The sequence below is a fragment of the Triticum aestivum genome, chromosome 5B (assembly GCF_018294505.1).
Source record: "Triticum aestivum cultivar Chinese Spring chromosome 5B, IWGSC CS RefSeq v2.1, whole genome shotgun sequence".
NCBI classification, from domain to species: domain Eukaryota; kingdom Viridiplantae; phylum Streptophyta; class Magnoliopsida; order Poales; family Poaceae; genus Triticum; species Triticum aestivum.
Window position 1 is genome coordinate 229,754,909 of NC_057807.1, and position 10,508 is coordinate 229,765,416.

Genomic DNA, 10,508 nt, shown 5'->3' on the forward strand with positions numbered 1-10,508 from the left:
TAGGGTGGACGCCGGTCGTCCTCCCATAGAGGCGATTCTCTTCGATTAAGAGGAAATTATGTGTTTCTAATCTTTGGACTATATTGCTTTTAATGAAAACTTTAGAAAAAAGGTTCCTACCACTGTTCTAATTGATAAAATTTCTGAACTCTATAATGATTTTGCTATTCGAAATAATGAGCTAGGATATTCTCTAGAGTGTAGACTCGAGAGGTTCTGTCAAAAGAATATTTATAATGATGAGTTGGTTGTGCAATATGAAGGGCCCAAGGAGGAACCCATACCTCCTAAGATTGATCTTGGGGACTTTTGTCCCATTAAATTTAGCCCTTTTGATTACTTTTGTTTTCCTCAAAGAAAACTTGTTGCTGAACGTAGAGAATATGGGATGAGTTTTCGTGATCGCACAAAAATGTTACGCTTTGCAAGTTCAAAATGAAAAGGCGGCACACTTAAAGCACGCCTGTCGAGTTCGCGTCGCACCCTCGACAGTCCGGCTCGCACGCCGCTCACCAGAGGGGACACGCGTTGTCTTGCATTTTCACTGACATGTGGGACAGCAATTGAATAAACTGTCAATAGCCGAAATCTAATCACTCAGCGGGCGTCGGCTGAGAAGAGAGAGATGGGGGAGGGAGAAGAGATCGCCATGCAGGAGTCTGGACCGCTTCCAAGCCCGCTTCTAACCGCCCTGGTCCACCAGAAAACCCCTCCCACCTCCCGCGCCCGCTTTCCCCTCAGATGCTAGCTGCTCGCGTTCATAGCAAGTAGTACTAGTACAATACTAGGATATAAGCCCGCTTATGTGGAGGAGAGAGAGGCATTGACAAAGTCAAGGAGTGGGCTCTGCAAGAGCCCATCTCTACACGTGCTCCTAGGTATAAAAAACTAATTCTAAAAAAAGAGGTATAAAAAACAATTGTGTCTAAAAAAAGAAGGTAAAAAACATTTGAGAGGAAATAGATAGAGACAAAGTGAGAAAAGGTTGTAACCTTATAGTCAACACTATGGTACATGAGGAAGGAGGGAGTTGTGCACATCATAAGTTCACTTGGCTGCCGTGTTTCACACTCCTCCGTCATAACAGTGGAGACAATAGCTTTCATCAAAAATAAACAATGAATACTCGTTGCTCGTCCTCGATATCAGAAAGAATACTTTCATTCGCAAAATTATCCTGGTCCACCTTCCATGCACAAAATTATCCTGGTCCACCCCGGCCGTAGCACAGGCCCAACCTTTCCCACTGTAAGTTGGTCGGACGAAGGAACCATCATGCCTTTGTTGAATTCTGCTTCTTCAAGAAAACTTACTATACCCGCAATACTACTACCACACGCGAAGACTGGACGGCACTATAGCACGTCATATCACTGAAACCCACTAGGCCAAACTAGCCCGCCTAGGATTTGCACTCCCTCCGTTTCAAAATAGATGACTCAACTTTGTACTAAATTTATAGTAAAGTTAGTACAAAGTTGAGTCATCTATTTTGGAACAGAGGGAGTACGTCTCTTTACTGCTATGATTTTGTGTTCTCAAAAAATATCCTTTGTCAATCTAACGATTAGGAGTAGAAAGAGGGTATTTCTCTCTCTCTAGATGTCTCTCCATCCCACAACCCCTCTACCACACGTACACACTCTCTTTAGCCACTCTGAAAGTACGACGTCACTACACATTCACGCTTCCAAAAAAAATTACACATTCACGCATGTTATAGGTACGTGCCAATTTTCCTGGCTATTAATGTGAGGCCTCCTTTGGTTTGGAGGAATCTTGTAGGAATTTCATAGGATAGGATTTCTATAGGAATTTTTTTTGTAGAGCCCTTTGGTTTATAGGAATGGAATCATATTCCTATAGAGGAATTCTTCCTATCCTCCACATTTCATAGGAAAATAAACATTAGCCTAGACTCAATGGAAAAAAATCCAATGATGTAAATCAAAGGGCATCTCCTTTCCTATTCCTACTCATAGGATTTAAGATACATGTCATCTCATTTCCTATGACTTTCCTATTGCTACGATTTTCCTACCCTATGAATCAAACGAGGCATGAATGTATCCGTGAACCAACTCTTTGAGTTTGATATGAATTAATGTAGAATTGTGGACTATTGTATGATTGATCGTTCAATTTTAGGAGCTTGGACTATTGGCCGATCGACGACGGATTAGACCTATAAGCGTACCACGAGCTCATCAGCCCCAACATTTCTCTTCGATGAGTGTTTTGCAAGTACTATAGCTCACACAGTAGCTAGCCTACTAACACCAAGAATCATAAAACAATCCCTACTGATATGTTCAAACTTACATCTAAGCATGTCATATATTATATCAAAAGCTAGTGAGGATACATCTGTTTCCATAACTCGGAGAGGGTTCGCATGATTCACTATCAAACAAAATTAGCAAGTACCGCCCACATAAGATAGTGCACTAGCCCTAAGATGGTTCGATAACACACATCGTTCTAGTAATTAAACGAAATGCAAACTACCTTGAAGGATTAGTGCGACCAACTATTTCTTGTCATCGATCTCTCGGGCAATGAACACAGCGCGAACAGCGGCATTGGAATCAATCTTTGGGGTGATGTCCACAGGACGGACCGCGACATTGGAATCGATCTCTGGGGTGATGTCCACAGGATGGATAGCGGCATCAGAATCGATCTCCAGGGTGATGTCCACAGAACGGATCGCGACATCGAGAACGATCTTTGGGGCATTGTCCACATGACGGACCCCGACATCTGAATCATCAAGGACGTCCACCGGCACCTACACAACCCTAACATATTAGCAAGCATATTGCAAATAATCAAAAACCACAACTATGGTTAGCCATTTTTTTTACCTTATGCAGCTCACCGGGGGATCCCATCCCTCCGGGGCCATCACCTTGCCAGGGAAATACTGCTTCTCAATGGCGACTATATCCTCAACTTGGCCTTGAGCCTCTCATAGGTGGCCATTAGAGTTTCTGGGGTAGGCACGGTGAGGCCCTTACTATTCTTCCTGCTTTCTTTGAGGAGTTTGTCTGCCAACATCGTTAATTCTTTGGCCAGTGCTTGTTTCTTGGAGTTCTTCGTCTCCATGGGTCGGCCCGCCAACATGGCCAACTCGTTGGTTGGTGCTCGCTTCCTGGAGATCTCTGTCTCCAGTGGGTTGTCCATCGGCAACTCTTTGCCTAGTGCTCCAGGATCCATCAATAAACTGACAAACAAAAAGAAATCAAAAGGAAACTGCAATCACAGTGAAAATGGGAAAAGAATAGGCCATGAGAATCGGTCGGTGCTTCACAAAAAGGAGATTCTTGGAATCAAAATATAGTATCATCACTGATTCACCCACCTTCCCTTCATCGGTACAGAAGAAAAATTGCAGAAGTGAGTAGCCTGGAGTGAGGTTTTCTTCAAGAGGAGAAAGGGCTACAATGAGTGTTCCAGTGAAATGATGGTTGCTTCGTCCAGTCCAACTTCGAGGCCACTTTACAACTGTTGGTAAAGGTGTGAGTTTTGTGATATGACGGGTCATGATGGCCACACCGGGGTGACCGGTGAGTCTCGACTGTAGCACCTCGCTGTGATTTGGTGGATGGCACGCGGGCCCGGATGCTTTGATGCCCCGCATGTAGATAGACCGGCTAGTCATATATAGTGGTAATTTGGATGACAGACGAGGAGCTCCGTCCTGGTTTATTGGTCCCTATGATAATCTGTGCCAAATTTTGACTATAAATTTAACTAACCAAATGTTCATGCATGTCAGAAAAATTACATCATTGAAAACTATGTTCAAATACGAATCAAAGGATATAATTTTTTTGAACATGCACTAACATTTTGTCAGTGAAATCTTTGGTAAAAATTTAGCACAAATTACAAAGGGGCCCAATAATGATTGTACTCTCACATTTTGTTTTGAGGATACTCCCACATAGAAAATATAAATAATAATGCATGTTGGGGCAGCCCACATTTCCGATAATTTTAGCCGTGGGCTTGTTCACATATTTTATGAGGCGGTGGTTGTTCACTTAATGGAGGGTCTAGTACCAGACTTGAATAATACAAAGTGTGACCTGACACACTGTAACACCACTTGGAATAAGCGGGTAGCTATCTCAAAAAACAATCAACAACTCAAAAAAACAGCGACCTGACACGTACACAATTTTAAACGATTGTTTTGATGGAGTGAAAAAAGAAAACTACCCCACTATACGTATATATAGGCTGGAGCCTCCGCGCTTGCTTGCTAGGGTTGCTCTATTCACACACTCTCATCCTCTCTAGATCTAAACAAGATAGCGGTGGTAATACTGTCTTTCTATCCTCACCACTGGTTACAGATCCGGACGTATCCCCCTCCATCGGTGAAGGGGAGGAGGGGCAGCGTTTAGGCCATGATCGACAGCGAGGGAGGAGACCCACTGTCGGCCGCACCGTTATCTCTAGCCAAGCACCGGCGAGGGAGGTCCTCCGATCCCTTCATCACTACCCTAGTGTGGGCGGATCCGGACTTCCCCCGCCCACCTATCCACATCCCGACGACCTTCAGGTATATCTTCCTTTGAAGCCGGCCTAGCTCTACTTCCCCAGCTTGCTACGTCGCTCCATGTGCATCATTTTCTACCTCTCAGCCCCTCTCGATCAGATGGTCCAACGTCACCTTTTTTCTATTGTTAGAGGTAAAGCTACTTCATGGAGTCAAATCTTGTACTTGGTTCATACAATAAATAAAGGGGGGACATTTAATATGTACATCGGACTTGGTACAAACAGGAAGGAAAGGGGTGAAAGTAGTACATACTGGTCATCCAACCGGTCTCTTGGTCGAAAAGAGAAATATAGGGGAAACACTATACATAGTGGTATGAACAAGACTAGATTTGTATCCACACATATGAGTAGGTGGCTAGAGTGAACAAAAATGGGACCAACCCATATATGTTTCTTGGATGTTTGTTTCTCGGGGAAACAAACTCTGAATCACCACTTTATGCCCCAGTTTTTGTACATGGTGCTGGACTGCTGGTGCACCCACTGTCCCATGCCCTTATAGCAAATATTTAGCTATTATTAATCTAATGCCCTGGTAAAATGAATCCATGCCACTGTTATAAGCCATGACAAGTTTAGCCAATTGTTTTTGCCAGTAATTGTTTGAGACTTTGACTATTTCCTCTGTAGCTTTTTGTGCAAACAGGGATATCCATTTCACCTTGTTTCTATTGTGACCTTTTGGTGCATTGCACAAAATACTTCTTAAAATAAGTGACTTTTGTGTTGTTTAACTGGAATGTCAGAATGGAACCGTTGGTTCATTTTGGTGGAACTGCACAAAGGGAGATCTGTGTTCCAATCTTCATCATCCATATTGGCACCATAACCTTCCTTTAAGTAAGAATGATATTTAATGCATGTGTTCATCTCTATTTTGTGACTGCCATGAGAAAATAATGCTATTGTTTACTAGTACACTTGTATTCCCTCACTCACAAAACCAATTCTGAAATAGAAGGCCAATCATGTACTTGGTTTCACCAACTAGCGAGGAGAAAGAGAAACAGAGCATGAAGAGGAATGCGAAGAAGAAGGAGGAGGAAATGAAGAAGATCTCACGATGGTACCGTCCTATGTTATCTTGAAATCTTGCTAGTGGTATTGTATTGTTGTGTTGCTACTAGTCTTAATTTACTTCGAAGGCTAGCAAGATGCCCGTGCGTTGCACGTAACATAGAGATGCATTTGTATGAGTATTTTATCTTGTAAGAGAAAAGGATGAACAAGTGAAGGTCTTATTTGCAAATGTGGAGAGGGGTGTGGGTATCTTTTTGCAAAATTGCCATAGTCTCCTTCCTATTTGTCAGATATAAATCGGACGGCCTATATTGCAGGATGGCAGGCACACCATCATCACCAACTCTGTTTTTATAAGAATAGAGTAGAGATAGATAGAGAAATGCAGGAGAGTAGTACTTGGCTTGACGACACATTATACTAATTAACTGGATTCTGGATGCATGTGTGACCCAGCTCTACACGATCAACAGTTCCAAGGTGATCTTGCTGATGTCGAGGCCTCAGTTGAGGCCATTCAAGGGCTCTGGCAACGTCTCCCATACATGTGAGATGATCCTCTAGTGAACCCTTCCACTTCGGTTGTCTCTCCTGCAATGTCACTTAATTAATTAGGAGTACTTAATTAGCACTAATTTATTACTGCCTAATTTTCCTGTCAGAGTTAAACAAATCTTTAGTAGCACCCTATGCCGAATCATGTATGTGTTTGTGTGTGTTTGTGGAGGTGAATCATGTGGTGGAGCACGGAGGGAATCTTGGTAGTGTCATGACATAATAATGCTATTGTTTTGCATGTCAATTTATTGCCATTGGTTCAATGAGGCAATGTTTTGCGTATTGTCCATCATGAATTTGATGCTATTGCTAAAGTAATATACTAATGTCTTTTATCCTTTCTCACTAAGATAATGAAGGTTTCACCTTGTTCCTACTTGTGCAAACAGGGATCATGTTGTGCCAATCGTACATTTTAGTCGAACTGCACAAGAGAATACAATGAACTGTATCCCAGCCAGTGCTTTAACTATGATGGAAGTTCTTGATAATCTTTCAATGTAATCTCACCACTGATAAACAAGAGTGATTTCAACCATACATTTGAAGTGCACAAAAAATATATATCATTGAGTGATTCCAGTGAGTGCTTTATCATCTCTTCTGGGACTACTTGAATAAGCTTTTTTGCTCAGGTTGGTACCGGCCTAAGGCATTCATCCATATTAGTTGGCTGTCATCTCTATATGTATCGTGCTACTGTGTTGCTACTGTCATGAGAAACTATGTTATCTTTGCACGTTAAAGTTTTGCAACCTATGATACATGGCAATGCTTTGAGTGTTGAGCTAATTGGCACTGATTAAATAAACTAATACCTCTGTTTAAGCAAATGTTGCTAACTTTACCCATTAAGATAATGAGGGTGCTTCTATTTGTTAGTGTATATTTCATCAACTAGTCCCACTATTACAGTAATCTCACTCTCTCAATATATGTGCTAATAGGGGCGCTCGGTTTTGGTGGAACTGCACAAAAACTTTGGGTGCTTCATTGCCTCGACTGCATCCTTCTTTTCTTGCCAGTCGCTTATCTTGGCTTCCAGTCAAAGGAAATAGTAATTGATATGCTTCCTCATGCAGGTTGGTACCGGTCTTTATCCTGATTATTATGCTCGTCATATGTACTAGTAATTTGGTATTGTGCTACTATTTGCCGATTTCATAAAGGAGTAACTTGGAGCCTGAACTCACACGCAAATCATAAAATTGGGCGATTTCAGTAGAAATACACAAAAAAGATCATATGGAGAGATACTTATGCTGCTGCTATGTACTCCAAAGTACACTCCGACAAGAAGTGCCTATATTCCTTCGAGTATCAACCGGCGTCAACCAGTTGTCAAACTCCAAGTATTAGGAGAGTGAACGCCAAAAATATTGCTTGGAGCATAGCCCAGAAAAACGCAGTCCAGTCTTTGGTCCCAACTTGTGCCTTTTGGTTATCGGCACATATGGTAGCAAACTGTATGGCATGGAGTCTAAAGATTCCAGACAAGTTGGTTGACGCATATATTCATCTGGCACTTAACCAGTCTGCACGCCAGGGATGCTCCATTTTAGTTGAACTGCACAAAAAATTTGGGTGGTTCATTTTATCGACCGCTCCTTTCTTGTCTGCAATGTAGAATTTTGGCGAGCTACATGACCAAGATGAGCAAGTAAAGTAGTTGGATGAAAGTAGTGGCCAAGGTTCTCAAACCCCCCTCGTCATCGAGGCCACTATCTCGAGGATAAACCTACAAGCAAAGTTCAGATTATCTGTGCTGCCTCTTATGTACTTGAAAGTTTACTCGTACAAGCATTAGTTTTAGCAAGAAGTACCTTCGACTGAACACCATTTACAAGTCTGTACCATAGGTAGTTAAAGTTTGTCCATGGATGATATTGGTTGTGATATCAATCATTTGGATGCATAAACATACTGAACAAGTGTATATCTGAATCTTTCTGTTAATTATCTATGAATATTGTCTTGTGATCTATCAATCATTTGGATGCGTAGACATGTTGAACTTGTGTATATATGAATATTTTGAGTTGTTGATTGTGAATGTTGGCCATGAATATGGACATGTCCTGTGAACGTGAGTTTGATACGAATGTTTACCTTTTCTGTTGTACTTGTGTGTGAACTTGTTAGTATGTCTATTGTGGGATTTGTGACATGTGGGTGTCAACAGCACACCTTCTTCCTGAGATGAATTGCACCTGCTTGTTAGGGTAGCAACGATGCATCAACTCTTTTTTATCTTCTTGCTATATCTTCCCCCCTCCCCCGCTCAACCCCTTCCATAATGTTTTCGTCCTCAAAACAAACATAGTAATGCGTTGTTTTCGGGGCTTGATGAAAAATCGAGTGCTGCTTTCGGTAGGTTGGCCCGTCCAGCAAATGGGTTGCTAGTCCACCACAGACTGGGAGGCTAAAAATACAAGTTGTATGGTTTAGAGGCAAGTAAAAAAATGCCATCGAGAGCCATACACTAAAAAAAATTGCGTCTGATGTGCTTCTTCAGTCGCGCCGTCGGCCCCCTCTTTAATCCAGTTTGCAACATTCCCCAACCGGCAGCACGGGATAGAAGTTTATTTCCCCCTTGCGTTGCCGGGGGATTGAAGAAGCGCGGCATCGAATCCAACACCGGTGATGGGTGCCTGTCCAAGTGATTTTCAAATAAGAAAATGCATTTTTAGAGGTAGAGCATTTAAATCAGCAGGCACTTTTCAAACATGGATAACAGAATGTTGGAAATTTTATTCATGGTAAAAAATGGAACTAACAACAAGTTAACATCATGCTGATCAACATTCATGTATAGCACATCTTCATATGATGCAAAGTCAAAAATATATGCTATTTTCAAAATGGCAAGACAATGTTGAGTGCGCAAAAAACTTGGTAAACTAGGGACGAAATTTTGGCAACTGTTAGATATTTTTCAACTGCACCAGTTGGAATCGAACCTGGGCAGTACAACTTTTGGTTGAGTGGGCTGCAGCCACCGGGCTAGTGTGGTATGCTCGAAAGAATGAAGGTGTCTTTCCTTGCTCTAGTTCTTTCTCGACCGTGTGCGCCCACCGTGGCGCCGTCGTATGCCGTTGTGAACATGCTCAACAAACGAGAGGAATTCGAAGAGGACTGTACACTGAGAGACTGACAGTGGGGACCCACCAGGTCCAAGCCGTACGCAAGCAAGTGCCTTATTGGAAAAAAGCTTCCTCCTAATTGTATATTGGCGTTGGGGCCCACGGGTTTGTCGACCTAGTCAATAAACAAAATAAATTTCCATTGATGAATTTCATTGGGGAGATTTTTTTAGGGGTATCCGGGATCTTTTTTGTTGTTGTTGTTGTTGTTGTTGTTGTTGTTGTTGTTGCGAGAAAGGGGTATCGGGGATCTAGCTGGTATCATTTTTTCACAGGGCGAACAAGTATCATCTAGGCCTAGGTTTTGTTTTTTAACATGCGTAGCCCACGACATACCGAGATAGTGGGTTCAACTTATTTTTTGAGGTCCATCATGTACGTACCGGCCTATGGGCCTCCCAGCGTAGGTTTTACTTCTTCTTAAAGATCGGCAGCCCAATTTATTTTTTTAATAAAACACATCTATGTTCTATTTATCTATATATAAGAATAATATTGTTGTGTCCAATTTTTGTTTTCCCTTCTAAACACATTATACATATTTATATTATTGCTATTATCGTATATTTAACATAGACTTACATATACATTATAAAAACATCCCATGTCTTATTAACTTATAAAAGTAAATGTTTAACAGAAATTGGCAAGGAAAATCCTAGTTATTTTTGACTCGCAGGCAAGAATCCTGGTGATTGCGTGCAAAAGCTTGCGAAGATTTTAAGGACCAATATAATAATAACACGCTCATTTTTCTTTTGAGCAATAATCGCTAATTTGTTGATTTTACATATAAAAGATGTATCGCTTCGGTTTATTTTTTGATATTAATTGCTCCTTCTAACTCAACATTATATATAGAACAAGCCTAGTTAATTCGTGTATTTCAAGAAAGTGCAAATGTGCTGGGATTTCTTAGAAAATATTAAATGGGCCGCATTGACGCGAAATTATTTGTTCACCCAGCCCAGCAAATGGACTGTAAATTCTAGAAAACATGGGTTAAATATATGCCACATTTTTGCAGGCTGACATGTGGGCCAATAGGTCAAAGCCTACGCAAGGCGTTGTCAACTTAGTAAACGAATGCTTCTGGCATCCACAGCCATTGGATTTATATCCAACAGCCGGCATGCACCTTCAATCTCTTGTCTTCTTCCTCCAGCGTCGCCGGGACTGACTGCTCTTGCCTCCGCCAGCTAGCGACTCTGC